Here is a 10167-nt window from a genome sequence, read left to right as displayed (position 1 = left end):
TGGAGCCTGTAAAGCCAGCATCTCTTTCTCTCTTTTTTTTTTTTTTTTTTTTGTTTTTTGTTTGTTTGTTTGTGTTTTTTTTTTTTTTTACCCCTGCTTGGAGCCTGTTCCCCTGTCATGTTAAAGTTATCTAAATACTTTTCTTTCTTGTCATGGGATTACCCCTTGAGGCAAGATGTGTGCAAGGATCGATATTTTCTCTATCTCTAACCCTGTCTGCCTCTGACCATGCTTGAAGCAGCTGTGGCTGCTGGAGCACTCGGTGTTGCTCCCTGCCCGGGCTCCTGCTGGTACTTTTAGGAAATCCACAAGCCACAAGGACACAGAAAAAGGGGTTGTGTGTGCAAAGTAAGGTGCTCACTGAGCTCTGCTCCTCATCTGAGTCACCAGCAGGTCTCGTTTGCCCCTCAACCTTGTCTCGCTGTGCAGTTTCTCACCATGCAAGTACCATTTGTCTTAAAAGAGGAACTCCTCTCGTGGGCAGAAAATCTAAACAAGAAGAATAATGTTCTGAATCACTGCTGGTAGTTTTGTACAGGATCCACAGACGTGGGTTATATTGTGAGGTTGCTCCTTTATACTGAACACACGTTCAAAGATTTGGATTAATAATTCAGAACACATTTCGCAACTACATAGCATATGCTCGAACATTTATTGGTGGAATATATTCCTGCACTTATGGATCAGTTTGTTGCCTTTAAAGACTAATATATTTGTAAATGAATGCTGATTGGTTTTCCTGAAGTCTGTTTCAAACACAGATTATAGACTTCACAAAATTGTAGAAAATAAGAACAAATGCCATAAGAAAAAATATATTTGAGTTTTTTTTTTTTGTTAAGGTAGTTCACTTTAAACTAAGAAAATGGAAATATAAACTTGTAGAAAATCTATGAAATGTTATGGGTGAGAGGGAAGTTAAGCTGTCATGGAAGAGGGCATCTCCTCACACTTTAGTGGAACTCCTTCACACTTGTATTGGGTCTGGCTGGAATGTTAACTTTCCCAGCAGCAGCCCATACAGTGCCGTACTCTGTACTTGTAGCTGGAACAGCAGTGTTATCACACCAGTGTTGTGTCTGCTGCTGAGCAGCAGTGGCACAGTATTAGGCCTTTCTCTAACCCTCTTAGGGGGTGGGCAAAAGGTGAGGAGAGAAACATCACTAGGGCAGCTGGCCTAAACCAATCAAAGGGATATTCCATACCATGGGATGTCACACTCAGCAATAAAAGGTGGAAACAGGAAGAAGAGGGGAGGGGTGGGCTCTCGTTTGGAAGACGTCGGTCCTCCTCTCGAACACCGGCTGCGTGCGTTGAGGCCTTGCTTCAAGGACGTGGTCAATCATCGCTCATTTGTGGGAAGTAGAGAGTAATTTCTTTCCTCTGCACTTCCATATAGCCTTCATTTATTTTGTTTGTTTGTTTTCCTCCCTTCTTTTTATTTTCCTTTTTTCCCCTCCCTTTCCCCTTTCCCTTTTTATTTCCCCTTAGTTAAATTGTTAGTTCGGTAGTCTTTATTTTATTATTATAATTATTTTCCCTTTAATTAAATTATCCTTATCTCAACCCGTGAGTTGTTCTTTGCTTTACTTCTCCCCCTCCTCATCTAAAGGAGGGGGAGTGAGAGAGCGGTTGTGGGGTTTAGCTGCCCAGTACGGTAAAACCACCACAACACTACACAGTCTGGCATTACTATGTAGTCAAAAGTGTTTCCCGATATAAAAATTCATTGAGGAATTGGTTGTTATGATTGAGATTATAATCTCTGCAAGATGAATAAGATTGATATTAATTTAGTTAGATGATTTTTAGGGGCATGGGGTATTTAGGTATTCACTTAAATATATGACAAAAATATTAACGATAAAAACTAATACCCTGTTTTATTTTAATGAGACAGTCTCTTTTTATTAGTCCTTTGAAAGTTACTCTTCAAATAGTTACAAAGCTTCAAGTTTTTAAATTTTATTTTCACTTCTTCCCCACCTTTCCCAAAGCCAAGAACATTAAATATTTTATTCCACTACTGTACACAGCAAATACATGCACATTTTGCAACTAATTATTTTGAAATGTATTTTTATCTTCAATGCTTTACAAAAAGCATCCAGAAAAGGAGTAAGATTTGTGTCCTATTAATGCTTTCCAACCAATCACATAGTTTATTGTTCAGTCAACATTCTTTTGTACTTTTCTTGCACAGATGTAATCAATTATAATTTTTTAGGTTTCTACCAATGATCAAATAAATTACTCTTCTGAACTTTGACACATCTTCTGAAAAATGACATGTCTAGACATCCTGCTCCCAAAGAGGCACAGATCTGCAAATCTCTTTTCTGTGTGTGGCCCTTACCTGCCACAGCTGCTGCAAATTTATTTTCAGTGATGAAAACACAGTATTCCCCATTGGCTTGCATGACTAAAGACAAATTTCACTTCTTTTCTATTATAGCTGAAGTCCTTTATACTGTAGAAACTTTCTCCTTTGTCATTACTGTTCCAGTTTTAATGATGACACGTCCTCCAGGCGAGGTGACTCACCACGTGTGGGGAGAGGTGTGGGTGTGGAGAACTGATTGAAGAATCCTGATGCACTGGCCTTTCCTACGTGAGGCTCCTTTGCCTCCCCTCTCGCTCGGCAATACAAGAAGATGGCAGTGTTGCAGAGCCCCACTGCTGGACGAGATGCCCTTTGATGAGCAGATCTGCTTCCCCAGGCAAGGGCTGTGGGCATGCGAAAGCTTTTCCTGCAGGGGCATGTGGCGTGCCTGGAGTGCCCGCAGACAACCCCATCACCTCTCCAGCCAGCCAGCAGGGTGTTAGGGGCTGCTGCCGTACGGCTCCTCTGGATGCTCCTCGGTCCTTCTTGTGCTTGCTGCTGACTGCGCCGTGCGTGCCAGCTGGCAGAGCCGTGCCGTGCCCCGTGGCCAGAAGGCTACAGCCTGCCTGGGCAGGGCTGCGCCTCCTGCAACTGCAGCGCAACTCTCAGTCATGTCAGCTTATTCAGTGCTTATTAAATTAACATAATTTAAATGCCAAACGCTTCTGTCTGTGGCGGCAGTTTTTTATGTGCATAGGAACAAAGGAGTGGAGGGCTGGAAAGAATCTGGGTTAGCAATTCCAGTGCCCTGGGGTTGCAGCAATTTGTTCCTTTTTATGAATTCATTGAGCTTAAAAGTGGAGATGTTTGCACCCACTGCTCCGCTTGGAAGGCTGTTCATGGCTCTGCAAGGTTTAATGTTTAAGAACTTTCTTCTAATGTCAACACCACACTGTTCAAAAATATATTTATTCATGGCCAGTTTATAACCATTTATTTTTATGCCAAAGTTATTTTTAGAATAAATGACGTTTTATCCCTCCCTGATATTTTCCCGTTCGTGTGTTTGTAGAGAGCAATCGCATCCTTTTCAGCCTTCACTTCTTTAGGCTAAAGAAGCCAGCCTCATTAGGCTCCTCTTGTAAATGCAGTGTGTTCCCTGAGGAGTGCCTCCCTGTGCAGGTTTCAGCCTGAATGTTTCTTCGTTATCATCGTTTCATATGGCAGCCTCTCCAGTACTGCGAACACCTACCAGCCCTTCTCTGAATGATCACTGCATATAACCCTAATTCAGGATTTCCACCCAGCTTTCCCACACTGTCTTTTGCCTATTTCTCTTCCATTTTGGTTAGTGTTCATGTTTTCCACCCCTGTTACATCTGGGGATGTCCTCCCTGCCCAGCTCTGCACCTTCCAGCCCCTCCTGTCCTGATGTCTGTCACTGCCCCCTCTCCTTTCTTTATCTCCTCAGATTCCCACTACAGCTCAGCCACCACCACTAGTGCCGGGTCTCTTGTATCAGCACCTTCTTCTATAAACTCTGCCAGGAATCATTATATATATAGCAACTTGCACATCTACTTGAGGGTGGTGCCCACCTTACAGCTTTTGTAACTATTTACTCTCAACACTGACTTAAAGACAGTAAATATTCAAATTATTGTCATTAGCAGTGGAATGGATTCGAACATCCCTCAGATAAATCACAAGTCTGCCTGCTACTTCCTTGCACAGGAGCTCTTCTGTCCCTACAATAGCCTTGTTACTCTGTGCTGTGGTTTTCCCTTTCCCACTCCATATTTTTTGTCAAATTCAGATTTGACATGCAGCAAAATCTGAAATCTCTAAATCCTTTGCGTGGCAGTCGGTCGGGGCAGAGCTCCTGCAGCCCCTTCCCCCCAGCAGCTCCCGTGCTCAGCTCACTCTCTTGCAGGAGGCTGTATTTGTTTAATGCGCAGAACCACAGTATTTTAATTAAGCGTCTTTCGCCCCTGCTGCCATTTGATTATCTGCAGTTATTGGAGACTTGGGTTGTTTGGCTGCCTCTGAAGTGAGAAGGAGCAACAGAGTCAGCTTTGAAGCATTTGCTGAGAAAAACAACACTCGAGATTGATGCTTGGTGAGCTCAGAACTTCTGAGGGAGTCGATGCCAACCTTGGAGGAACACTCTCCATCTCCTTTTCACCACTCAGCCTTTGTGCTGTGGTACTCTGACCCTGGGCAGAACTGGAATTTAAAACTGCTCCATGTTTTTCATCTGAGAGCTCAGCAGTCGCCTTTTTGACCTGCAGTAACACTGACCACAAGAGTCTTCTTTCCCTTGAAGAAAAGAAAGGCACCGAAGAAACCTTTGGTTTCAAAACAGGAGCAATATTATTAATTTTTCCTACCAACTGACATCTTTCAATTATCTGCAGCCTTTACTGAACAATATTCTTTCCACCTGTTGGCATTTCTTATCACTTCAGTGCCATGGTTAGGAGAAATTCCTCTACTGCCTACAGGCAAAAACTCAGTTTATTGATCAAGATAAACATATTTATTTAGAAGGCAAGTGCACAGAAAGAAAATTGCTATTGGGCCTCATGGCTCTGGTACCTCTTAAAAATGCCAGAAACTGAACGTGGGCTCCAGGGGCTCCCAGGGGAGCTGGGAGAGCGGTGCTGCTCCTTGAGGGACCGACCCCAGCCAGGACACAGCCCATGAAGATTTTTCCAAATACAGCAGATCGTGATAAGTACAAAGTAAAACCTGTTTCAACTATCAAGCAAAATATCACCACATTTTTTTAAAGTGAAACTCATGGCTTAACATGAAATAAAAACAGACTTTTGAGAGGAAACATGCTGCATAATACTTGTGAACAGAACGTGAGAAGATTTTGGAAGCAGTATATAACAAAAGAAGATTATTTTGGGTGAAAACTGTTTTTCTGTTCCTTTACTCATCTCCGTGTGTAATTTGAACAGTAGGAGCAATGGTTACTCTTCATAGTATGTATCCACACAAAAAAAATGAGTGGGTGGGGTTTTGTTACAGTGACCCACGAGCACTATTTCAGCTAATTACCCCCCTTTCAGCTGGGCTTTCATTAGCCAGATTGACTCCTGCCTGCCCTTTTGTAAACCCTGTGTTACCTGTGCCAGGTGGTTGTACAGAGAGGCCCATATCTGGGGGCTTGTGAGTTTGTTCCACTGGGGGGATCTTGGCAGCGGTGGTGTTACACTGAGTAACCTCGTCCATCCTGTGTATGGTCGTTACCTGCATTTTACAGGCCATTTTAGGTTCTCCTTGACGTCAACAGGCTTTGACTTCTGTCTTCAGCAGAGCTGGTGCAGGCCCTAAATCCTGCAAGATCTTGGTTCCATTGAAGTGACTGAGAGGTAGCGCTGGTGGCACCGGGACTTCATGCTGTGTGTCCACTACCAAGGCCAAGGTTTCACAGTCTCATCCCACAGTGAACAGGGCTTTGAAGACTGGGATTTTTGCAAGCATAGTTATCCGGGCAGGTTGCTACACACGGTTTCACTTTTCTTCCCAGGTCAACGAATTTCTCAGCAGCTACAGAAATCCATGAATGAACAACACGGGAAATTGGAGCAATGCTAGGAGGCATCGGGACACTTCCATGGAAGCATGCACACAGGGTGAGTGATGGCTGCCTCTGGGGACAGTGACAGATGCGGCTGATGTTACAGCTGTTTTTTTTAGGTTGATTTCAAACACTCATATGAATTGATAAGGGTGCAGTTACCCTAAGGCTGGACTTATTAAGAACAACATGATGAATCACTTTATTCAGCGTGACCTGACCTGACATAAACCATGAGTAGTTTGTACTTTTTTTTTTTTTTTTTTTTTTTTTAACGCTGTTCTAAAAATATTGCTTGTTTGATCTAAATAGTTTGTAGGTAGTTCAAAAACTGGTGGAATGGGTGGACCTGCAGGGTGGTGATCAGTGTCATGCAGTCCAGTTGGAGGCCAGTAACTACTGGAGTACTCCGGGAGTCAATACCAGGTCCAGCTCTGATTAACACCTTCATTAACAATCTGGACAATGGGACAGGGAGTACCTCAGCAAGTCTGTAGACAAAACAGAACTGGGGGGAGCAGCTGTATGCCAGAGGGTTGGGCTGCCATCCAGAGGGACCGCAACAGGATGGAGAAATGGGCTGATAGGAACCGATGAAGTTCAACAGGGAGAACTGCAAAGTCCTGCCACTGGCGAGGAACAACCCCGGGCATTTATACACACTGGGGGTCACCAAGCTCCACAGAGAAGGAGCCAGGTGTCCTGGCAGGCACCAAGCTGACCGTGACCAGCAGCGTGCCCTGGGAGCAAAGGTGGCAGCAGGCAGGGCCTGGGCAGCAGGAGCATTTTTTTTTTTTTTCCCCTTGAGATTGACCAAATGCAACCCAGAGATTGATCAAAAGTTTTCTGAAGTGGGAAGAGCCCCCATTTCAAAAGCTCACAGTGAGGCATAAATCCTTAATTTTTGTGGTTTGAGAAGTATGCTGGCAGCCATAATCTTTCACATAATAGTGTTCTTTACATGCTCTCCAAAACAAATTACAAATACAATGGTCGGGTGACTGAAACAGTGGAATTCATATCATCTGCAAAGTGGGCCCATGAGTTATTGCCTTAACCTGCTCCCTAGAAAGAACATGACTTTTTCGCTCTACTTCATTTACAGATCTGTATAGGTCTAGAGAAATCCCTCCTGTCTGGTTACATTTACTCACAGATATCCAAATACACCATGTTTCATTCCCCAGTGCCTTAGACTGCACTTGTGAAAAGTCCTTTGCCTTCCTTTTTGAACGCACCTACAGCACTGCTTAAAACAAATAAATAAATAATCCAGCACCTAAAATATCTGAATTGCTCTGTCTGCCATATAGTTCTCGTGCTGAACTGTGGAAACCTGATACAGAAGTGCAGTAACGAGAGAGGAGTAGGCAATGTCAAAGTGTCATTGAATTACTGCAGCATTGCTGACTGTCGTGCATTGCACAGCACCTCTGTTGTTCAAAGGTGAGATATCTCTATCTTCTGTTCCTGCATGCCATTAATATTTGAAATTCACCCTGAAGCCATCACAGTTTAGCACACTCGTTATCAGGTTAACAATGGATTAGATGATGCTTTTGGATGCTTTTAGATGATGCAAACTGTGAAGAGGACACCCTTGTCCCTGGTCAGAAAGTTCATCTTCTTTTGTCACTTCATATGTTAAGTAAGGGCACGGGCAATTACTTACTCTCATAGTTGACTGGATTTGATATTTCATAAGCTAAAATAGAATGGATTTTGTTCTGCTGACCCCAAAGTTTTCAATTCTGTATTTAACTGTCAACACCTCACAGAGTATAGCAACGTCTGAAAAATTAATTGAAGGTCAGTCTTTCTATTTATTTTCTGCATTTAGAAACCTGAAATAATCACTCTTGGAGGAGTAGGGAAGACGGGATTTTTGTTTGTATTGAGTTTTCTGCACCTGAACGCTGGTTTCTCTGGTCTCCCGTGGGAAATAGGTCACACTAGATGGAGTTTGCCCCTGTGAGAAAGAACTGCAAAGACTTGGACTTTTCGCCTGAATGTGAGCGGATGTGTTGTGCCTGCTCCAGCACGCATCAGCTCCCACACTAAAGGCTTTCTATTGTTATGGACAATTAATCGTGTGAATTTCATTCACCACAGCTGCATGGTCATCAGCATAATTTGAACAGATAAGTGAACAAGTGTTTAACGTCGTTGACATAGAAAGAGACCCATTAGTAGGATGAACTCTGTGTGCCACACATCACTGCATGGCACACTGCAGGCATTTAGTCTGGTACTGCCAGTCTGACACAGAAGGAATTTGGCCGAGACACTAAGCTTAATGAGCTTCATTGATGAAAAGTGCCAAGACAGCTTTAGTGGCTTCAGTTAATCAAGAGTCTTAACTTTTGATTAAGTGAGGGGAAATAAAACCATCCCTCAAATTTAAAGGTTTTTACATGCATATTATTATCCATTACCATTTCTGTCCGTATGGAGACAGTGTGCTGCCAGGTAAATTATCAAAACAATTTATTAGCAATTATAAGTAGTTTAAAGGTTTTCATTTGTCTTCAGGATGGTAACCCCTAAACATTTCTCGCTAAGCTGGATGTACCAGAGAAATTTCACATACATGTACATACCTGGCATTATGATTTTATTAACCTTCCTTGTCAGCTTTCATGGGTCCCAGATAAACAGCGCACGGACTCCCTCAGGGTCTGCTGCTCCCACAGCTTGAAGCCCCTGGACTAGAACATTTAGGACTGCTCAGGACCCTGCACACCGCTGTGTTATTTTCTTTTTGAATGGGGATATGTCATTTTGAAAAGCAGTTTACCATTTTACATATGTACTAATGATAATGCCCTTAATAATATGGTTTAACTTCTGGTCAGCCCTGAAGTGGTCAGGCAGTGGGATGACCTTTGTAGGTCCCTTCCAACTGAATTCTCTTCCCCCCGCCCCCCTCCTCTCTCCTCCCTTTACCTGGATAGAGCCCTCAGCGACTCTCCTACAGCTCTTTTCCTGGGCAAACAACATAAGGATCCACTGAACATGAGAAACAAAATGACTTGCAGACCTGACAGAATTAGGCTCCCCTAATAGTGGAACACTACGCATTTTGTCCAAATACCTTTAGTGCTCCCCGTTCTCCCAGACTGAGCATCAAACTCATTTTCATTTGTATGTATTCTTGCTCCTTTTTTTCTTCAACTTGCACCTTCAGAAGGAAACACAGAGAGCATTTGGTGTTGCCTTACCCCAGTGAAGAAGGGATGGGGCTGAGCTTCCTGATGCAAAAGTGGCACCCAGGTGTCTCAGGCGAGTGCTTGGCAGCTGCGTGATGTGAGAAGGAAGAAGAGCTTCCCTCTTCCCTCTGGTGTCAGAGGGACTAGCAGCTGCCACTGCATTTTTTTCATTAGCCGAGTGTGCAAGGCACAGATTTACCCCTCTGTGAGCGGTGCAGGAGCCCTCCAAGGCAGACGTGGAGCAGAGCTGGAGCACAGAGGCACAGCGGGACCCTGGCTGGGGGCAGACCAGGGGGTAGGGCGCAAGGATGACCCTGGTCCTCCTGCTTGTCTGCCCATGCACCATCAGACCAGGCTGCAGGGGCTGAACATGCACAAAACCCCTGAGTGAGCAACTGAGCGGGCTCACATCTCAGAGAAAGCCTGTCTGCCTGGAGTTTGTGCTTTAAAAATGAGTGGCATGTAGTCAGAGAAGAATTGACTCACTCCCCCTTTTTTATATTCTTTTACTTTGATATATTCCACAACAACAAAACAATCACTGCGCTTTACTTACAAACAGGAGCGAGATAATTTTCCTCTGAATCTGAAACGGAGTCTCTAAAGAAACTGTTAAAAGAGGAATCAGCAGGACATAACAAAGGTTTTCAGGCTGAAGAGGAAAGCCATCCCTCCTAGGAATAGGATGGATTTAAGAAATGTATGAATATCTTCTATTAAGAAGGAATATAAATTCTATAACCAGCTTTCTGGATTTATATTTGAACACAAAAATCAATGACTTAATACAGAAAATGCATGGGCTCAGGCCTGTTTAGTCATCCCAAAAGACCCGCTGTCCCCTCATTGGGGAATGAAGATATTGCAGAAGAGAGACACTGGAGTCCCAAAAGCAAAGGGGGGATTAGAAAAAAATCATTCCCTGTGATGCTATAAAAGTCCTTGAGGAGACTTTTTGCTGTGTGGAACAGAGCACGCGAGCAGGTTGTGGGGCTGCTGCTGCTGAGCGCAGTGAGCAGGCTTACCAGCGGCAGCTGATG

At 43.8% G+C, this 10167-nt stretch overlaps 1 long non-coding RNA gene across 3 annotated transcripts; it reads left to right on the top strand.

Annotated features, from left to right (window-relative positions):
* The first annotated feature begins 5408 nt into the window (after positions 1–5408).
* On the top strand, positions 5409–9935 carry LOC137856626 (uncharacterized). 3 transcript variants are annotated; one of them, XR_011096651.1, is made up of 4 exons: positions 5415–5762; positions 5868–5973; positions 7232–7364; positions 7759–9935. It is a non-coding gene; the product is annotated as an uncharacterized lncRNA (long non-coding RNA). The 3 variants fall into 3 exon arrangements; XR_011096652.1 differs by having other exon boundaries at positions 5409–5973; positions 7733–9935; XR_011096650.1 differs by having other exon boundaries at positions 5421–5973.
* The last annotated feature ends 232 nt before the right edge of the window (positions 9936–10167 follow it).

Source organism: Anas acuta, chromosome 5 (genome assembly GCF_963932015.1).
Source record: "Anas acuta chromosome 5, bAnaAcu1.1, whole genome shotgun sequence".
Taxonomy (NCBI): Eukaryota; Metazoa; Chordata; class Aves; order Anseriformes; family Anatidae; genus Anas; species Anas acuta.
Note: the sequence above shows the minus strand (reverse complement) of the source record. Positions and strands in the feature narration are given on the sequence as shown.